Source organism: Medicago sativa, chromosome 3, assembly GCF_051527215.1.
Source record: "Medicago sativa cultivar Bolivia chromosome 3, Bolivia_mono, whole genome shotgun sequence".
Taxonomy (NCBI): domain Eukaryota; kingdom Viridiplantae; phylum Streptophyta; class Magnoliopsida; order Fabales; family Fabaceae; genus Medicago; species Medicago sativa.
In genome coordinates this window covers 34,163,452-34,185,311 of record NC_140751.1, presented here as the reverse complement: position 1 = coordinate 34,185,311, position 21,860 = coordinate 34,163,452, and the positions used below count along the sequence as shown (strand labels likewise).

General features: G+C 35.7%; 1 long non-coding RNA gene and 2 pseudogenes across 2 annotated transcripts; all 3 read left to right on the top strand.

Annotated features, from left to right (window-relative positions):
• Nucleotides 1–13,141: 13,141 nt before the first annotated feature.
• LOC146937275 (uncharacterized) lies at nucleotides 13,142–20,303 on the top strand (annotated as a pseudogene).
• Nucleotides 16,776–19,175, top strand: LOC146937276 (WD-40 repeat-containing protein MSI3-like; annotated as a pseudogene). The gene is made up of 7 exons (XR_015032999.1): nucleotides 16,776–16,790; nucleotides 16,906–17,097; nucleotides 17,186–17,497; nucleotides 17,615–17,758; nucleotides 18,335–18,459; nucleotides 18,648–18,729; nucleotides 18,897–19,175. The product of XR_015032999.1 is annotated as a WD-40 repeat-containing protein MSI3-like (transcript).
• Nucleotides 20,304–20,702: 399 nt separating the features above from the next.
• On the top strand, nucleotides 20,703–21,595 carry LOC146937274 (uncharacterized). Its single transcript, XR_015030888.1, has 2 exons — nucleotides 20,703–20,835; nucleotides 21,059–21,595. It is a non-coding gene; the product is annotated as an uncharacterized LOC146937274 (long non-coding RNA).
• Nucleotides 21,596–21,860: the final 265 nt, after the last annotated feature.

Here is a 21,860-nt window from a genome sequence, read left to right as displayed (position 1 = left end):
ATGATTTTGCCATATTCACATCATATCTAAATCTTACACCCACCATTAGTTTAATTTTCATTCTACATATTATACTCCCCGTGACACACTTTAACTTTCATCTTGTCTGTTCATTTAACCCACATATCCTTCTCCTCGTTTATATACACCTCATCAACTCTTTAACATTACCGCTTATATTAACTCTTACTCACTACAACCTAACAACCTTCCTGAGCTCATTATTATTTAAGGCGGTTATGTTTACCCTCATCAATTACCCATAGCCACCTACTCTATCATTCCCTCTTATCATCGTCTTTTCAATTCTTCAACCCATTCATATCTTATACCTTACTTCATACTTTGCCACACAATTAATGTCATTTATTACCTTAATCCTTTACCATCGTGTCTCTTTAATTTACCCTAGCTTCTACTCTTCATATAGTCTCGTCGTTGCATCTATCCTTTATCCTAAATTGCTACTATTTTCATCTTCATTAGTTCTTGAGTTACCCTCTCCCAACTCTATCTACTTCGCTTCTAAGTCCTTCATCGTTCCACTACATAATCTCTTTTTGATTTTTGAGATAATCAATCCTAATGACACTTAAGCATACTCCCTCATTTAGATTTAATATAGTTTACGACTCTTACCATTACATTGGGAATTAATTTGTAATTGACTACTACCACAAACTATCCTTCCGTATTCTCCCTTATAATAGTCATGTCTCCCTCTCACCAAATTACGGTTAAGGCTCATTAAATATTTCCTATCACTACGGTCGTCGAATAACTCATATCCTTACCTTAGTTCTTCTCTAACACTTTTGATACTCATATTGTTTTAAATTCGTTATGTCTTATGAAACTACTCTCATAACCCTTATTTAAACTCCTCTCATCTAATTTTAATGATTTGGGACCTTACTATACATCTTAGGAACCCTTTAGAGGCATAAAAATAGGTCAAAAATAGTCTAAGTCAACACAGCATCGTGGCACGTTGAGGTACCATCGTGGCACGTTTGGGCAGCCTAAAAATGGTTTCGTTTCTGGAAAAATCGTGGCACGTTGGGTTCCCATCGTGGCACATTCATCGTTCGACAGACAACATCAGATTTTCTACCTTTCACGTTTTCGCGCGTAAAACCCAAACCGTTAATCCGTTTTCGATGCCGTTTTCGCCTACACGCTCCTGACACTAAGCTCTATCATATTCTACAGAAAAATTCAAGTTTAAACCACCCCAAAATCGTTTTCGGGAACCTCACTTAGTCACTTATTTGCAAAAATGCTTAAACATCAATATTTCACACGAAAAACCCGAATTCATCTACCCAAAATCCAAAATACTGATTAGAACATTGTTATATGATTAATCTATGAACTGTACATCATCTGGACCTGATTTTAACAAACTTCTATTCAATCGACAATCTATAACAACCTCAAAACCCTAATTCTTAACTCACCGACATCTCATCCAATCCCATGGTTCCAACCTCAAAACTACTTCCGATAATCATCATAGGGATTATCCTATCATCTAAACACTAACTTTTCCATTATCTTATTAGATAACCTACTCTTTCAAGATCAAAATTTTCAATTTATAAACCCTAAATTAATCTCCATCAATTCTATTCGTTCAACAACATCACAACCTTTATTCATCACCATAATTCCATCATAAATCATATTAAAATAACACATCATACTAAATAAAGTTACCCCCATCATAGATTAAACACCCTAAAGTGAGAGGAATCTCCCCCTTACCTCGAATCTTCGAAGTCGCAGCTTTCCGGCTCTCTTCTCCGAAACTAGGGTTTTCTCCTCCTCTTCTCTCTTCTTCTCTTGCTTCTACGTTTCAAGAAAGTGACAACCTTGATTGTTAATTCTCTATTTATATATGGGCTAACCTCATAATATTATTCCTGTCATTCTATTTTATATTATTTTTACTTGTCCCTCCCCCACTTAATTAAAACTTCTATTCTACACCTCCTGCCTCTACATTACTTTATTTATTTTCCCTTTCATCATAATAATCCTTATAGCACGTCATTAATCATCATATGTCTATTTCTTCATAGCTAGCATAATATTCTAGCATCATAACACCATTATTATAAAAAGAAATAAAGAATTCTTCTAATTAACTTCATTAAATCATTACATCTAATTTTCGGGGTGTTACAACTCTCCCCCACTTAAAGAATTTTCGTCCTCGAAAATTGACTGAAGGAAATAACTCCGGATAAGACTTCTTGATCTAACTCTACAACTCTCATGTTACGCTTCCTTTGGCTGGTCCTCCCCATGTCACTTTCACCAATGCAATCTCCTTTCCCCTTAAGTTCTTCACTTCTCGTTATTTGGAAAACCCTCACAAATTCCATAGAAATGTTGTCCCACTTCCACTCCAGAATACTCAAAGGTTGCATTAGCCCCGAAGACTCTTGATGCTCCACCCTTAACTTTTGCAAGACTAAACAAGCACACACAAATTCACTATATCGTTATTAACACTTGCCCACCACAATATCTCCTTAAGGTCTTGATACATCTTAGTGGCTCTCGGGTGTATACTCAAAATGCTTTTGTGACCTTCCTCAAAGATACTCTGCTTCAGTTCAGGAATATTCGACACACAAACTCTATCTCAAAACTTTGTAATCTCATTCTCGTCTAATTTGAAATTCACTTCCTCTCCATCGTTGATTAGTGTTAAACAGTCAATTAACTCCAAATCAGTTTTCTGCCCTTCTTTTATCTCTTCTAACACTTGACTCGTCAACTTTAGCATACCCAACTTCACAATATCAGGCGTCACATCACAAACTAAACTATTGTCTCAGAATTGTTTTATTAATTCCATTTCCTTAACCATATGTGTTGACAAGTGTAAGGACTTCCTACTCATGGCATCTGTTACAACATTGGCCTTTCCTGGAAGAAAAATCAGCTCAAAATCATAATCCGTCAATAATTCCAACCATCTCCCTTGCCTCATATTCAACTCTTTCTGATTAAGCAGATATCGTGAGCTACTAGGGTCACTAAATACTTCAAACCTTGAACCATACAAATAATTCCTCCACACTTAAGTACAATTACAACGATTGCTAATTCTAAATCTTGTGCCAGATAAATCCTTTTATGAATTTTTTAGTTGTCTTGAAGCATTAGCCACAACCCGATCATCTTGCATAAGCACACCATCCTAACTCCTTTTGGATAGATCACAAAACACTATAAACGACCTACTTGGCTTTGGCAAAATTAACACTGGCGTCTTCGTCAACTTCCTTTTAAGCCCTTGAATTTTTTCTTCGCATTGTCTATCCCACACATATGTATGTCCTCTTCATCATTTGTGTCACATGTAACATTACCTATGAAAATCCTTCGATGAACCTTTTATGCAACTCTGTTAAACCTAAGAATGTTTTATTTTCGCAACCGTCTTCGGAGCCTCCCATTGCAAACACTGCATCCACTTTAGAAGGATTAACTGTTATATCATTACTAGAAATCACATGTCGTGAGAAACTTACTTCTCATGACCGAAATTCACACTTCAACATCATAACACACTACCTATTCTTCTTCAAAGTCTGCAACATAATCATCATATGTTTTACATGCTCCTCATCTGATTCAGAGTACACAAAAATATCATCCATGACTACTACAACAACCCGAGCTAAATACGGATAGAAAATGTTGTTCATATACTCCACAAATACTCTAGGCATGTTAGACACTCCAAATAACATTACCGAATATTCATATTGTCCGTAATGAGTCATAAATGCAGTTTTTAGGGTACATCCTCCAACTTCACTCGAATATGATGATATCCCGATCTCAATTCTATCTAACTAATCACACATGCACCCGCCAACTAACTTATCCATAAGATCATCAATCCTGGTGAGTCGCCTATTCTTACTACATCTTCATCTCAACTGTCGATGATCCACATGAAAACTTAAATATAACGTAATATCATCCACTCATCATTCCTTCCCTATGATAATTCAAACTGCTCAAAACTTTCTATGACTCATTCGTAAATGAATGATATCCAATCTACATGCTCCAAAAATACCCTTCGCATTTAGATCTTATAACTACCCATCTGAAACATGTTTCCACCAAAGGGTTATCTTCCCAACTCATATTAATCTAAACCACATTCAAAATTATGTTATAACTCACTTATTAGCGACTAAGCTTAAAAGGTCAAACTAATAATTCTCGATCCATATTATCCTCCTAAGTTGGCAAGCACAAATACCAAACTTTTTCCTCCCACTCTTTCAACTTATAACTAACACCAAACTAACTCCAAAGGTTATCATTGCAGCTCTTAATCTCTCATTTTAATGACTAAATTTCTCTTCTTAATGACACCACAAGTGAAACATCCCAGAGGAGTAGAGGTATCTCCCCCACTTGTTTTCCTGTTGACACTCATCCTCTTCTTTATCCGCCGTAACTCCACAAGGCATCACCGTACTCCTGGTTCTTACCCTTCTTCTACCTGACACTCTTTTAGTGAGTAGACCTCGCTTGGCAAGTTTCTTCCAACTTTCCTTTTATACCCATCAGCAGTTAGATACCATATTAAAAGGATTCAGGCAATGACAGTGTTTGCACACATGCCGCCTGTAGGGAATTAACAAAATTAAATAACCTGGCCGGATGGACCGACCTGCTCTGATACCAACTATGTAACACCCTAATTCCCGACGGTCATTTTATATAATAATAGTCATGGTTTTAACGAAAAAGGATGTCACACACATTAATTCATATTTCACATAATAAAATAATAGAGAATCAGATACAACAGCGGAAGATACTTCATAAAATTTCATAATTATAAATGTCTTGTCTTTAACACTATTTAGGAAATACAGCTTAAAACATCATAGTGCTTGAACTTCATAATTTAAGGACATTCAACGTTTAACCCAACCCCAGCGTTACAGATCAGAGCACGTATTTATTCGACTACTTAATATCCCAAATAATAGCTACAAGAGTATGTCCCCATCACCACCTTCTAAGCATCTCGCAATTCTAAAGCTCCTCATCCTGAATATCTGTACCCCAAGGGTACAGACACCAAAATACACAAACAACAACAAAGGGGTGAGAATTCACATCATAGCATATATTGGGATACATGAATAATAAAGTAGATAATCATATCATCATCGGTACTTCGTCTAATCATCATCAATCATTCATCATACCATCACCAATCATTCATCATAATATTCATACAATTCATTTCATATACATCATTAACACATACATCTTATGCACACCTTTAACACACATATCACATTCACATCATTAGCACATATCAAAGTTCACCTAACATGACCTATATGCAACATAATTCATTCCTAGACCTACATGCATGCCGGTACCGGATCCTATCGTCATAATAATGTAAGTCAGAGGTGTGTTACTGAACTTACATCCGTCATTCGTCATTCGTCATTCGTCATTATGCAGTATGATATGATGCATGAAGACCCACCAAAACATCATTTAGAAGACACATAAACAACATATCATCATCTTTACATCATAGTTACTCGTCATATTGCTTGTTATTAGAAAACAAGTATGTCATTCGTCATACATCATTTTACATCATTCGTCTTTAATAATCATAACATCATTTTACATCATCATCTTACGTCATTATCAACTCATCATCATTTTACACCATATATTCGTCTACCTATGTCTAACTCATGATTTTGTCATATTCACATCATATCTAAATCTTACACCCACCATTAGTTTAATTTTCATTCTACATATTATACTCCCCGTGACACACTTTAACTTTCATCTTGTCTGTTCATTTAACCCACATATCCTTCTCCTCATTTATATACACCTCATCAACTCTTTAACATTACCGCTTATATTAACTCTTACTCACTACAACCTAACAACCTTCCTGAGCTCATTATTATTTAAGGCGGTTATGTTTACCCTCATCAATTACCCATAGCCACCTACTCTATCATTCCCTCTTATCATCGTCTTTTCAATTCTTCAACCCATTCATATCTTGTACCCTACTTCATACTTTGCCACACCATTAACGTCATTTATTACCTTAATCCTTTACCATCGTGTCTCTTTAATTTACCCTAGCTTCTACTCTTCATATAGTCTCGTCGTTGCATCTATCCTTTATCCTAAATTACTACTATTTTCATCTTCATTAGTTCTTGAGTTACCCTCTCCCAACTCTATCTACTTCGCTTCTAAGTCCTTCATCGTTCCACTACCTAATCTCTTTTTGATTTTTGAGATAATCAATCCTAATGACACTTAAGCATACTCCCTCATTTAGATTTAACATAGTTTACGACTCTTACCATTACATTGGGAATTAATTTGTAATTGACTACTACCACAAACTATCCTTCCGTATTCTCCCTTATAATAGTCATGTCTCCCTCTCACCAAATTACGGTTAAGGCTCACCAAATATTTCCTATCACTACGGTCGTCGAATAACTCATATCCTTACCTTAGTTCTTCTCTAACACTTTTGATACTCATATTGTTTTAAATTCGTTATGTCTTATGAAACTACTCTCATAACCCTTATTTAAACTCCTCTCATCTAATTTTAATGATTTGGGACCTTACTATACATCTTAGGAACCCTTTAGAGGCATAAAAATAGGTCAAAAATAGTCTAAGTCAACACAGCATCGTGGCACGTTGAGGTACCATCGTGGCACGTTTGGGAAGCCTAAAAATGGTTTCGTTTCTGGAAAAATCGTGGCACGTTGGGTTCCCATCGTGGCACGTTCATAGTTCGAAAGACAACATCAGATTTTCTACCTTTCACGTTTTCGCGCGTAAAACCTAAACCGTTAATCCGTTTTTGATGCCGTTTTCGCCTACACGCTCCTGACACTAAGCTCTATCATATTCTACAGAAAAATTCAAGTTTAAACCACCCCAATATCGTTTTCGGGAACCTCACTTAGTCACTTATTTGCAAAAATGCTTAAACATCAATATTTCACACGAAAAACCCGAATTCATCTACCCAAAATCCAAAATACTGATTAGAACATTGTTATATGATTAATCTATGAACTGTACATCATCTGGACCTGATTTTAACAAACTTCTATTCAATCGACAATCTATAACAACCTCAAAACCCTAATTCTTAACTCACCGACATCTCATCCAATCCCATGGTTCCAACCTCAAAACTACTTCCGATAATCATCATAGGGATTATCCTATCATCTAAACACTAACTTTTCCATTATCTTATTAGATAACCTACTCTTTCAAGATCAAAATTTTCAATTTATAAACCCTAAATTAATCTCCATCAATTCTATTCGTTCAACAACATCACAACCTTTATTCATCACCATAATTCCATCATAAATCATATTAAAATAACACATCATACTAAATAAAGTTACCCCCATCATAGATTAAACACCCTAAAGTGAGAGGAATCTCCCCCTTACCTCGAATCTTCGAAGTCACAGCTTTCCGGCTCTCTTCTCCGAAACTAGGGTTTTCTCCTCCTCTTCTCTCTTCTTCTCTTGCTTCTACGTTTCAAGAAAGTGACAACCTTGATTGTTAATTCTCTATTTATATATGGGCTAACCTCATAATATTATTCCTGTCATTCTATTTTATATTATTTTTACTTGTCCCTCCCCCACTGAATTAAAACTTCTATTCTACACCTCCCGCCTCTACATTACTTTATTTATTTTCCCTTTCATCATAATAATCCTTATAGCACGTCATTAATCATCATATGTCTATTTCTTCATAGCTAGCATAATATTCTAGCATCATAACACCATTATTATAAAAAGAAATAAAGAATTCTTCTAATTAACTTCATTACATCATTACATCTAATTTTCGGGGTGTTACATTGAATGCTAAGCATTCCAGGGCAAAAGCCCCCAACAGTTTGGATGGTTAAAGCATCCCAGGGCATAAGCTCCCAACAGTTGAATGATAAACATTCCAGGGCATAAGCCCCCAACAATTTGAATGATAAACATTCCAGGGCATAAGCCCCCAACAGAAACATGAGTATGCATATGGACTCGACTTGTGTATATCAACATACAACTTCAACAACAACTACAACAACAACATATGTGCCTACAACAATTATGACACACTCCCCAACTTCGACATTAGATGATACAACAACGTCAACAACGGAAATCAACAACATAGCATATATATAAATCAATTACATTCATCTCAAAGTCCAAACATCCTTCAAAAGCAATTAAGTTTTAATCAATAGGACATAAGCCAAATACCCATAAAACACCTCAACTAAATCCCTAAAACTTAAGTTTGAAGTTGGGAAACCAACCATAAGTTTTTTGGACTAACTTGGGATTAGTTATGCTAAGTTTTCTTAAAGTTTTCTGAAGACCCACTTGGACTATTTTTTATCATAACTCAAAATCTACAGATCTTTTCCACACCAAACCAAGGCCATTATAAAGCTAACTTAATTATCTACAACTTCCATGTTTACACCTAAGGCCAGTTCAAAACAGAAACGGGTGAAAAAAACGCAAGAACTCGAAACAGGGGAATGCTGTCACTATTACATCGTACTACGATGGAATGCGTCGTACTACGATGGGATATACTGAAAAAGTCATGTTTGCTACTGGAAAAATTGTAGTACGATTTCCCAGCATCGTACTATGATGGAACATGGACAGATTTACGGGAACATACCAGTTTTCACTCCAAAACCCAATTTTTGATCTCCTTATCACCCAAAAGGAATTAGAACAATGTTTACAGGTTCTATATACAACATAGCAACCAAAACAACATAGAAAACATGCATTCTCAACATAATTCATTACAATTCATCATTTATCACAACCTTTCTAAACCTAAAATCAAGAACACAACAATTCATCAAATTTCAGAATTATACATATTATTAGTGAAAGGAATCCCACCCTTACCTTAATTCAGCAAATTCTACAGCAAAAATGGTTGGATTCTCTCTTCCTAGCTCTTCTCCTAGCTTTCTCTTCCTTCTCTCAAAAACCAGTTTCTAAAGTTTTGTACGTACTGAATGTTATATTTCTGACCTATTTGTTTTTACTGTAAACTAATACCTCTCCTTTCTCTTAACTCCCTTAATTTCTATTAAATCCTCATTATTCCCCTTAAACCAAAATAAATGTTATTCCTTCCTTAATTCTATTTCTCCTATTATTTTAAATAACAAAACAATTATTCATTTAAATAACAGACAACACATCATATACCAAATAAATCATATAAAGTCATATAAAACACTCAAACATCCACTAAAATAATAGAATAAAAAGGGGGCGTTACAACTCCTACGGCTGCAGATGTTAGAAAGCGATAAGTCCCACGAACCGAGTAGCCATGGATTGGATCAATGACCCACCTCCAAAATTCCTGAATATGATCCTGCAAAATAACGTTATTCAACAGAAGAGCACACTCCCTCACACTATCCTCCTCCCATGCCAATAAACGTCTCCTCTACCCCCAAGCATTCCCTCCTTCTTCCCACCCCAATCTCGCCATCTCCTCCACCGTACATTCCTTATGCACTGATAACTCATACAGACGGCTGAACTGGAGTTTTAAAGGAACTCCATCCAACCAATTATCAGTCCAAAAGAAACTGTTTCTCCCATTACCTACCACCCTCCTAATGTTATCATCAAACCAGTTTCCTAGTCTCGACCCTACACCCTCCCGCACCTGCACATCATCCTCCACCACGCTGAAGCGTTTCGATCCCCCTCCTGAATTCGGCCAACATCCTCCCCATATCGGGCCTTCAACACACGGTACCACAAGCCATATTTCTCAACTAATAATCTCCAACACCACTTTCCTAACAAAGATAAATTAAATTCCCTAAGCCTCCGAACCCCCAAACCACCTCTATCAATAGATAAACACACAGAATCCCATTTTATCCAAGCAATTTTTTTAGAGACCTCACAACCCCCCCAATTTTATTTTTTTTTTAAAATAGATTCAATAGAGAAAATTATACCTGTAGGAGCCTGAAAAAAGAAAGAAAATAAACTGGTAGGGAGGACAGGACAGATTTCAGAAGAACTAAGCGGCCACCAAAAGATAAAAGTATGAAGTTGTTTTTAGATTTTTTGGTGATCTCGATTTTTTCAAAAACTATAGGGATAAATATGTTTTTAGTCGCTACAAAATCATGATTTTTCAAGTTTAGTCCCTATAAAATTTTAATGGTAATTTTAGTCCTCCATAAAATTGTAGTTTATAAGAACGGTCTCTATTTTGAAAACATTTTACAAAAAAATGGATACTTTGAGTCCTGCAAAATAGTCCCTGTAAAATGGAAATAGGGACTAAAAGTGAATAAATTTTTTATAGGGACTAAACTTGAAAGCTTGTAAATACATATTTAACTCCAAAAACTATAACTAACAGATACAATACTCTTTAAAATGTTTTTTTTTTTTAAATTATAACAAACCAAAACTTGAAAGCTTGTAATTTTGTAGGGACAAAATACATATTTAACTCCAAAAACTATAACTAACAGATACAATACTCTTTAAAATGTTTTTTTTTTTAAATTATAACAAACCTTGTAGGCTCTGTTCGTTACGGATTAGAATAAAAATGATTTTGAAATTCAATAGTTTAGAGATTCTTTTTAGAGATTTTATAAATAAATCAACATATATTTTGTATTTTTTTATCGTAATAAAATCATTTTATAAAAAAGTAATTTAGGTTGTTTAGATACAACCATATAAAAAGAATTTTTTGTTACAAAATCACATCAATATTTTGGAAGCTAATTTCTCTTTCATCTAAATATGATTTGCTGTTAAAAAACACAATATATGCTGAGGCGTCAAAAAATTAAAATGAGGTAAAATTGTATTTTTTCTAGTTATTAACTTTCATATACGCTGCTTATTTCAAAACAAAAAAGAAATTCATATACGCTGCTATATTATATTAACCTGGATGTTGTTAATAAGTTTGTAAATTCATCTTTTTTGTTTTTTTTTTGTGCAAAACCCTTCAATTCACAGGAAAAAGAGACATTGATAATTTGAGTTCGATAGAGAGATAAGTAAAATCCAACCAATGATTGAGCTTGGTTTTAATGATTTTGAATTTGTGTCGTTAGATGTATTCGATTGAATGTTGTTTTTATAGTTTTTTTTTTTTACAAGGTTGTTTTTTTGGTTAAAAGGTAAAAATAGTGGATATCTATTTTTGAGTTGAAAAATGTTAGAGCGAGGAGTGAGAGAGTCTGGAGAAAAAGTTAGTGGATTTATTACTGTTCACCGCCTTCTTCCTTCACCTTGAAGAAACCCTCCAACCACCACCACCGATCCTTTTTACCTTCACCGATTCACTATGCCTTCATTCCAAATCCCTTGGAAATGTTTAGAATTCACAGATACACCAATCATCGCAAAGAAAACACAACAGAAACCTCAAAAATCCTTCGCGCAGGCCCTATCAAACGTTTGTGAAATACCGGCTTCCCGGATGCCTCAACCTTGTCTCAAGGGAGATGATCTTGCACTATCGATACCAGAAGAAGAATATATGGCAAACGTTGATGCATGCAAACTGAATCTACATGGAAGAGTCATCTGGCCAAAGGGTGCAACCCCTTTGACAGCTGCAGCCTTGAAGAACAAATTGAATACGTTTTGGAAGGGATTGTCCAACTGGGGAATCACATCACTGGGGAGAGGCTACTATGAGTTCGTTTTTTCCACCCTAGAAGATGTTAACGGAGTAAGGTCAGTTGCATCATGGAGTCTAAATCCAGGTATTCTTAAACTGTTTTCCTGGTCGAAGGATTTCAACCCTAAAACTCAAAGAAACTCGAATGCTCAGGTATGGGTTAGGTTCTATGGGTTATCACAAGAGTATTGGAGCAGAAATATTTTGTATACAATAGCTGGTAGCCTAGGAACACCGATTGGTACTGATGCTTCAACTGCGAAACCTAGAATTGAACGTACCTTTGGTCAATTTGTTAGAGTTTTAATTGATATGGATGTTTCACAATTGATTAGGCACAAGTTATTAGTGGAGAGAAGAGGTTATGCTTTTTTTATTGATGTTGAGTACGAGAACCTCCCTGACTTTTGTACAAATTGCAAAACTGTTGGCCATTATATAGAGATTTGTAAAAGATTGCATCAGGTTGATGATAATAGACAGAAACAAGACCAGTTTGGGAAGCAACCTAAAAAGGCGGGTAATGTTTATGTGCAAACAAGAGATGGCAGGTTGAATCAGGGGAAGACTGATTTAGTGGAAAAGGAAGATACTGCTCAACAAAAAAACTTGCAAACTGACCTGAGCCCTGATGCCGCGCTAGAAAAGGAAATTAATGAGGCTTTGGCTAGAACAGAAGTGACTGAAAGAATTGATGTTGTGCCACATAATCAGATAGAAAAGGAGCAGCCAGCTGCACAACATAATAGATTTGATGCTCTAGCAGTTGATGAGGATATTGAACATGTGAATGACGAGAAACATGATGAACATGAGGAAATACAAAGCCAGAATGCAGAGAATGAAGACAATAGCACACAGGACTCTGAGTTTGTGGATGCCACACAAATTGTTGAAGAGGAGTGTTTGAATGAAGATGCTAGTGACGAGCAGCATGAAACATCTGGAGAAAAAACAATAGAAATGCAGAATTTTTAAAGGAGTCTTGGGCAAATATCATTGACAAGGATGATGAAGCAGAAGCTTTATTGCTGCAGGATTTTGATCACCAACAAACACCTAACCAACATGTTCCTAACCAACAACATGACTTTCCACCCTTTAAAATAGTGACCAGCAGGAAAAGAACACCACCAAAGAAAACCAATACATCTACTTCCAATACCTCATACCAAACTAGGTCTAAGGTTCCTAACCCCAAACCTTTCAAATGAAATGCATATATTAGAACATTAGGGGATTTGCCAATGTCCCTTCAAGATTGGCCCTGAAAAATTTGATTGTAAATAACAAACCTGATCTTGTTTTTCTTTCTGAACCCTGGATGCATATAGAGGACATTCCTAGGAATTGGTTCTCTAGACTCAACCTCAAACCTTTTGCTTTGAACACAAGAGAAAACTTGCTACCCAATCTATGGTGTTTTTGTACCACTAACCTGAACCCTAATATTCTTTACATAGATGATCAAAGTGTTTCCTTCTCACTATCAGATAATGATAAGGTTTTTGCTATCTCTGCTGTATACGCTTCAGCATCCCATTACAGAAGAAGACTTTTATGGAACACCCTAAACACCTTGCAAACACAACACAATCTTCCTTGGAATTTTATAGGTGACTTTAATACTGTCCTTGGAGCTCATGAGCATCAGGGCCACTTTACTCCAGCAAGAACCCCTATGCAGGAGTTTCAGAACTGGTCGGATTCATTTGATTTGTTACATCTTCCAACAAGGGGGGCATTCTATACATGGAGTAATGGTAGAAGAGGAAGAAGGCACACACAAAGAAGGCTTGACAGATCTATTTGCAATCAAGCTTGGCTCGATATGTGCCAATCTGTCTCATGCTCAACTCTTGTCAAAACCAAGTCAGACCACTACCCTTTACTTCTTATTTTTGAAACCTCTGAATGTAGCTTTGTTTCTTGTTTTAAATTCCTCAAAATGTGGGCTTTGCATGATGATTGTAAAGAGATTATATCATCGTGCTGGAAAACTAGAGTTATTGGTTGCCCCATGTTTGTCCTCACCAAAAAGTTGAAAATCTTGAAAGAAAGATTGAAAGTATGGAACAAAGAGATTTTTGGTAATGTCCATGACTTTGTGAAAACTGCTGAAACCAACCTCACCTCAATCCAAAATCAAATACACACTGATGGACCCTCAGATAACCTCTTGAACCAAGAAAAGATAGCACAATGTGACCTAAACAAAGCCCTAGAAAGACAAGAATGCTACTGGCAAGAAAAATCTCGAACCAATTGGCATGTGAATGGTGATAGAAACACTGCTTACTTCCACAGACTCTCTAAAATAAAAAACAAAACAAAACTCATTTCCAGCTTGAGAGATGGAGATAATATTATCAGTGACCCTCAACAAATTTCAGAGCACATTGTTGATTATTATAAAAATTTGTTTTGTTCTAACATTTTTTTGCAGGAACAGGTACTTGCTGAAGAAGTTATTCCAAATTTAATCAATGACACAACTAATGATCTTCTCACTGCTTTACCTTCTCACTCAAAAATCAAATCAGCAGCCTTTAATCTCAACAAGGAGGGAGCACCTGGACCGGATGGTTTTGGGGCATTCTTTTTTCAAACTTATTGGGATATCATTCAAAAGGATCTCATTGATGCGGTGATGCAATTCTTTGTTTCTGGTTGGATCTTACCAAACTACAATGCCAACACTCTCATCCTCATCCCCAAACACCAAAATGCAGATTGTGTGGAACACTACAGACCTATAGCAATGGCAAACTTTAAATTCAAGGTGATCTCTAAAATCATTGCAGATAGGCTAGCTAGCATCTTGCCTACTATTGTTTTGGGTAATCAAAAAGGTTTCATTAAAGGTAGAAACATTAAAGATTGTTTGTGCCTCGCATCTGAAGCAATTAATATTCTAGATAAAAAAGCTTTTGGTGGTAACCTGGCTTTAAAAATAGATATCACAAAAGCATTTGATACTCATGATTGGAATTTTCTCTTAAAAGTGCTCAAATGTTTTAGTTTCAACAATACTTTCTGTAATTGGATCTCCTCAATTCTATCATCTGCTACTCTTTCTTTATCTGTGAATGGCACTCAACAGGGCTATTTTAAGTGCACTAGAGGGGTTAGACAAGGTGACCCCTTGTCCCCTTTACTTTTTTGTCTGGCTGAAGAAGTTTTAAGCAGAGGTATTACCAAGCTTGTGGATGAAGGAAAGGTGAAATTGATTTCTGGAGCAAGGAACTTTATCATCCCATCTCATTGTTTTTATGCTGATGACATCATGATTTATTGTAGAGGGAATTTTGACGGTCTTGTTGCTTTACAACAATTATTTACAAGATATGCTGAAAGTGCAGGTCAAGTTATTAGTGCCAGAAAGTCCACTATCTATGCTGGTGGAATATCTCAAAATAGGCTGCAGAATATTGTTAATCTTCTAGGTTTTGAAATTGGCACACTGCCATTCAATTACTTAGGAGTGCCTATCTTCAAAGGAAGACCAAAAACTATTCACTTACAACCCATTGCAGACAAGGTTAAAGCTAAACTTGCAGCTTGGAAGGCTTCCCTTCTTTCAATTGCAGGGAGAGTGCAGCTTGTAAAGTCTGTGATTCTCAGTATGTTAACTCACTCTATGGCTATATACTCTTGGCCTGTATCTCTTTTGAAAAATATTGAGAAATGGATCAAGAACTTTATATGGAGTGGTGATACAACAAAGAGGAAGCTTGTGACTGTGGCTTGGAAAAAATTGTGCAAACCTTATGAGGAGGGTGGATTGGGATTGAGATCTCTTATATCTTTGAATGAAGCTTTCAATATGAAGCTTTGTTGGGATCTGATGCAATCTGAAGAAGACTGGGCCAAAGTTTTGAAATGTAGAGCCATCAGAGGAAACAATGCTATTAAATATCATATTTACTCATCCATATGGTCTGGCATAAAATCTGAATTTGCAAATGTGATTGATAATTCTCAGTGGCTGTTGGGCAATGGAAAGATGATTAGATTCTGGGAAGATGCTTGGTGCGGTCAGCCATTGAAGGAAACTCTCAATGTGAACCAGTCCATATATTCTGAATATCCACAACATGTTCATAATTATATTCAAAACTATCAATGGAATATACCTCAAATGATCCTCTCTCAACACCCTGAGCTTAGATTGATTGTTATGAAAGTAATCATCCCTCTAGAAGACACAGATGATAAACTGATATGGAAGCACAATCCAAATGGCACCTTGAGACTTGGTGACTCTTATGATTTCAAAAGACATCCTGCAGCTACTCGGCAATGGGCAAAAAGCATTTGGAGCAAGGACATACCCCCTTCTAAATCACTTTTAGCTTGGAGATTGATTCATGACAAGATTCCAACGGATGAGAAATTACAACAAAGAGGTTGTCAAATCCCATCTATGTGTTCTCTTTGTACTACTCAGGCTGAAACAACATTCCACTTATTTTTTGAATGTAGCTTTGCTTTCAAATTGTGGTGCTGGTTTGCCACAATCCTTGATTCGCCCCTGCAGTTCCAATCTGTAGACACTACTACAAAATATACATTTAACATCAAGGGGGGTTTAGTTTTTACATTAGCAGGGAAAATATCTGAAGGGAAATATATACACTATGAGTTTTTACATCAGTTAACATAAGCACATGATGGGAATTCCTAGTAGCATATAACATTTACATCAGTGGATAATTGAAATGAGAGGAAAAACACGCGGTGACATTTTCGCAATTTGAGTGAATATTTTGGCTAATTTTTTTTCACATCAGTGGGTGAAAACTGCCTGAGGTAAAAACAAATTAGGTCATTAGCCTTATCCCTTCATCTATCGTACATAGTATCAAAGGATACTTTTTCACTCTCACCATCGAAGCTTTCACCGTCCATCGTCCAAGTTCAATCGTAAAGCTTTCACCGTTTTCCTTGCTATTCAAATGATACCTCTCACCGTCCTAGCTCTGTTTTCTTGGTGAGCTCTCTCTCTCTCTCTCACTCTCTCTCTCCCTAATTAGGGTTCATGGTTCTGAAAGATTGGAATCTACACCTACAGAATCTGAAGGATAGATTAACAAACAAAAATGGCGGAAGAATACGAAACCCCACTCCAACTCTTCCTTTAACCTCCACAAACTCCACCTCGCCACCCACACTTCCGATGTAGAACCCAATTACCTCATGCTCGCTGAATCCACTCTTCCTGGAAACCCATCTCAACCCATCATCGCTACAGATCCTGAAAACCCTATTCTTCCCAAGGTTTTTGATTTTTTTTTCTTGTTTTTGTTTTATGGGTACGAACTGTTTGATGAAATTCATGAATGATGTTTGTTGTTTGTTTTTATAGGTGGAGATTACTTAGAGGATTTTTGTTGATGGTGAGGTGAATAGGGCGCGGGCTATGCCACAGGATGCGAACGTTGTTGCTGCGAAGACTTGTAATTCGGAGGTATATGTGTTTGATTTTACTAAGAATAGGGCAGAGGGATGTGATCCTGATTTTAGGTTGAAGTGTCATGAAAAAGAAGGGTATGGGCTGTCTTGGAGTGGTTTTAAGAAAGGGTATCTTTTGAGTTGTTCTAATGATCATAAGATTTGCTTGTGGGATGTGTTTGGTGCATCTGAAAGTAATGTGCTTGATGTTGTTCATGTTTATGAGGTAATGATTAGAATTGATTTGATGATTGGTGTTGGTGTGTGATATTGGTTTTGTTGTGAGGTTAATTGCTGTTTTGATGATGAAATTATTGTTGAAGTTGTGGTTTTTGTGTGTTAGGGACATGAAAGTGTGGTTGAAGATGTGTCTTGGCACTTGCACAATGAGAATTTGTTTGGGTCTGGTGGAGATGACTACAAGTTGGTAATTTGGGATTTGCGGACAAACAAAGCCCATCATTCACTCACACCCCATTAAAGGGAGGTAATGATGTTACTTCATAATCTTTGTGTAGGCTAGGCTATTCTTCATCAATCATATTAGAAATTAATAGTCAATAATTTCGATACATGCATATAGAAAATATGCATTTTTTTTTTGTTGAGAGGGAAAATATAAAAAATATGCATATATATTAACTATTAAAGTGTATTTGCCTATTTCAATAATTCAATAATTAGTACTATTGCTTATTTTACACTTGAAAGTGATTTGCCTATTTTAAAAGAGTGGGATTCAAAGTGTTTAATATGATTGTTAATTTGGATGCATCAGTTATCAGGTTACAACAACTTTTATCACAAAGTACTATTTCTATGTAAAAAAAATTGTTGTTTGATTTATGGCTAGTGAAAAGGCCCTTATAAAGTTCTAAGGCTATGTCACATATATCGGTTGAAGAAATTAAGATACATAAATTAATTTTTATTGGTGTTCTTGGATGCACCAACTTTCAGTAATGAAGAACATCTCTAATATAAGAAATTTTGAAATTGGTTTCTCTATTTTAAACTAAACAATCATGTGTAATGGTTGTATGCTCTTTTTTGTCTTGAACAGGTGAATTTTGTTTCTTTCAGTCCGAATAGTGAATGGATTTTGGCTACAGCATCTTCAGACACCGACATCGGTCTCTTTGATTTACGGAAGCTTGATGTGCCACTGCATTTTCTAAGTAGCCACACGTACGACCTTCATCTATCACAGATCCATGTTGTGTGTTTTTCTTTATATTACTATCTATAGTAGTTGATATCAACTATGTATTTTTTGACCTTTAGATCCGATTTTGTATGTGATAACTGATAAGTTCTTAGCTTTGGAAATTCCAGTGCCTTTTACTCACGTCTTTGGTTTATTTTTCAATGCGTAGAGATGAGGTATTCCAGGTAGAGTGGGATCCTAACTACGAGGGAGTGTTGGCATCTTCTAGTGATGGTTTGAGACCTTAACAGGTAAAAGAAGACACTCCTATGGAATTCTTTGTTTCTTCTTTCTCTGATAATTGTAATGTTTAATTTATTCTACTTTTTAAGTTCAATTATGATTTTGTAAAATATAAACAGAGAATTGAAATATGTTTTTTGACATTTTACCATGCTTTATTTTCACGATGACTCAGGATTGAGGATGAGCTGATAGAGGGAGATGAAGAAGGTGGTCCTCCTGAACTACTCTTCTCTCATGGGGGTCACAAAGGAAAAATATCTGATTTTTCATGGTGGTCCTCCTGTGGATTTTTTTTTTGTTTGAAATTTCTGCCTAAAGTTGTTTTATTGGAATATTCCTAGCTATATTGTATTCATATGCCTCTTTTATAGATTGGAATATTGACGTGGAAAATTGAGGATTGATTATGTATATCCAATTAGATAATATAACTTCTTTTTTGGCATTAAAATTATCCAAATTTTTTTTTCATTTTATTAATATAAAAGAAAAGAGCAGGTGTCAAGCTTATTTGGTAAGCCATTTAAAAAAAATATTAAAACAAAAAAAATATAATTATTTCACTTCAGTGTCTATAGTATAACTGATGTGAAAACTCTAGTTTGAAATTTTAAAGTGCGTCTATTACAACAGTGGAAGCAGACCTGATGTAGAAATTGAAGATTTCACATCAGTCGCGACCTGATGTGAAAGAATGTGGACTTACCACATCACATCAGTTTACATCGGTTGCAAACTGATGTGAAAAATCATTTTCAACTGATGTAAAAAATCATTTATGTAGTAGTGAGAAGACATTTGGTCCACTTGTGATAGGGGTTGGTCTCCCCAATGTAAAATTGTGATTCAAGCCACCATTGTGAACATCATTAGCACAATCTGGTATTCTAGAAACCAAAGCAGATTCCACAACAAGAAAACTCACTGGCAGCTAGCAGTCAACAACATTATTTCGGCAGTGACCCTTTCTGGTAACTATACAACTAAACCCTCTAACTCATCAGTCAAGGATTTGATAATGCTTACGAAGTTCAATGTGAATGTCCACCCTGCTAAGCCACCTAGCATCAAGGAAGTCATCTGGACTCCACCTCTTGTAGGATGGATTAAGTGTAACACTGATGGGTCCTCCAGCACAACAGCTTCATCTTGTGGGGGGATCTTTAGAGACTCAAATTCCAATTTCATTTCTTGCTTTGCAGAGAATATAGGAGGTGGTAGCGCTTACCATGCAGAGCTTTCAGCAATTATGAGAGCTGTGGAAATAGGAAACCAAAGAAGATGGTCTAACTTATGGATAGAGTCTGATTCATCTTTGGTGGTAATGGCCTTCAAAAATAGCTCTATGATTCCTTGTTGTCTAAGAAATAGATGGATAAACTGTAGAAACATGCTCTATCGCATGAATTTCTTAGTTACTCATGTCTACAGAGAAGGAAATAGGTGCGCAGACAAGCTTGCTTCAAAAGGTTTGGAGGTTCAAGGGGTCACAATTTGGTTACAGATGCCAGAATTTCTTAACTATTTGTTTACTCATGATAGACTAGGGATGCCCAACTTTAGGGTCTCTAATGTCTAGGAGGTTTTGGTTTATGTCCCCCTCCTTTTGTTTTGTACTTTCTCTCTTTCATATATAATGTTTTGAGGTAGTAGCCCTTTGCTGCTCCTCTTTTTTGGTTTTAAAAAAAAAATAAAAGGTAAAAATAGTGTCATTATTCACAAGCCTTGCCTTTTTGTAACAAAAAAATAAAAAAAACAAGCCTTGCCTTTTCAATTATATAAGACACGAGCCTTGCCTTTTCAGTTATAAGACGAAAACACGCCGAAAAGAGATTATATAAAAATTGTCACGCACCATCAAGCAGCTCTATTATTGTACGGGAAGTGAATATTTACTTTTGATGAAATGGAATGAAACAATTTTAATTTCATGAGGGAGCTATAGTGTCAGTTAGTGTATGGACCTCTCTATAAAATGTTGCATTTAACAATGAACTAATGCAACACTAAGCTAAGTTCATACAAATAATTTTAGCTTATTCTTTCTTTTGATCAAACAATGATTTATGTTAAGCTCGCTACTTTGGCTGTCTTCATGCTCACCACATTCTGTACGTACATTTTTTTTTTTTTAACATTGCGGTCATCTTTCTAATGGATATATTTATATGCTAGGAAAAAAAACTTATTAGGATTTGATAAAATAAAATAAAATAAAATAAATGAAAATTTAGTATACTACATTCTCAATTTAATACCAAACTTTCTTAAATATATACGTTATATGCATAGATGTGTATTGGTTCCAACTTTAACTTCCTTTGCCATTTGCAGTAATCGTCCAGACGAAGAACGTTGAAGCAGGGCAATGTCCATCCTACGGTAATGCTTGTTCAACATTAATGTCGAATCCATGCGGCAACAGCATGGACTGTCGTTGTGTCCCTTGGTTTATTTCTGGACCATTTACGGTGACAATTTGCGGTAACAATTTGCAGTGACAATTTTACATAGAAGATCATGGCCTCTAACTCTAATGAAAAAGACTACTTGAAGATGGCTTTGGAAATTGCCACTTAAGAATGATATGTCTCAAAAAACTAAAAAGCAACCATGCATGTTATCAACCTTTGTTTCCAATTGATCAAGCAAGCAATGATTAGAATGATTAGAAATTTGTATATGATCTTATATTAAGGGATAAATACTTTTTTTATAAGGGGTAATGTTAACTTGTGTCCTTAAGGCACATGTTAAGAAACCCAAAAGAAGAAATATTCTCTAAAATTTTGTGCATTCAATTCATTAAAAAGTTAAAATTAAATGTAATGCACACATTCTAATAAACTATTTCTATATTTGATTCTTTAACTTGCAGTTTTGGCTTTTAAATCTGTAACTTTAGTTCCTTGGAAAGTGAGAAGCAGATGGAACAATTGTTTGGACTACATTGCTAATATTGATTTCTTGATAACACACATTTATAGAGAAGGGAATGTATGTGCTGACATGTTAGCAAACATAGGGCTATCTTTGAATTCTATGGTTATGTATGACACTTTACCAGTGGAGGTTAGAGCAGCTTATGTACAAAACAGACTAGGCATCCCTAGTTTCAGATTCTCTTTTGCTTGAG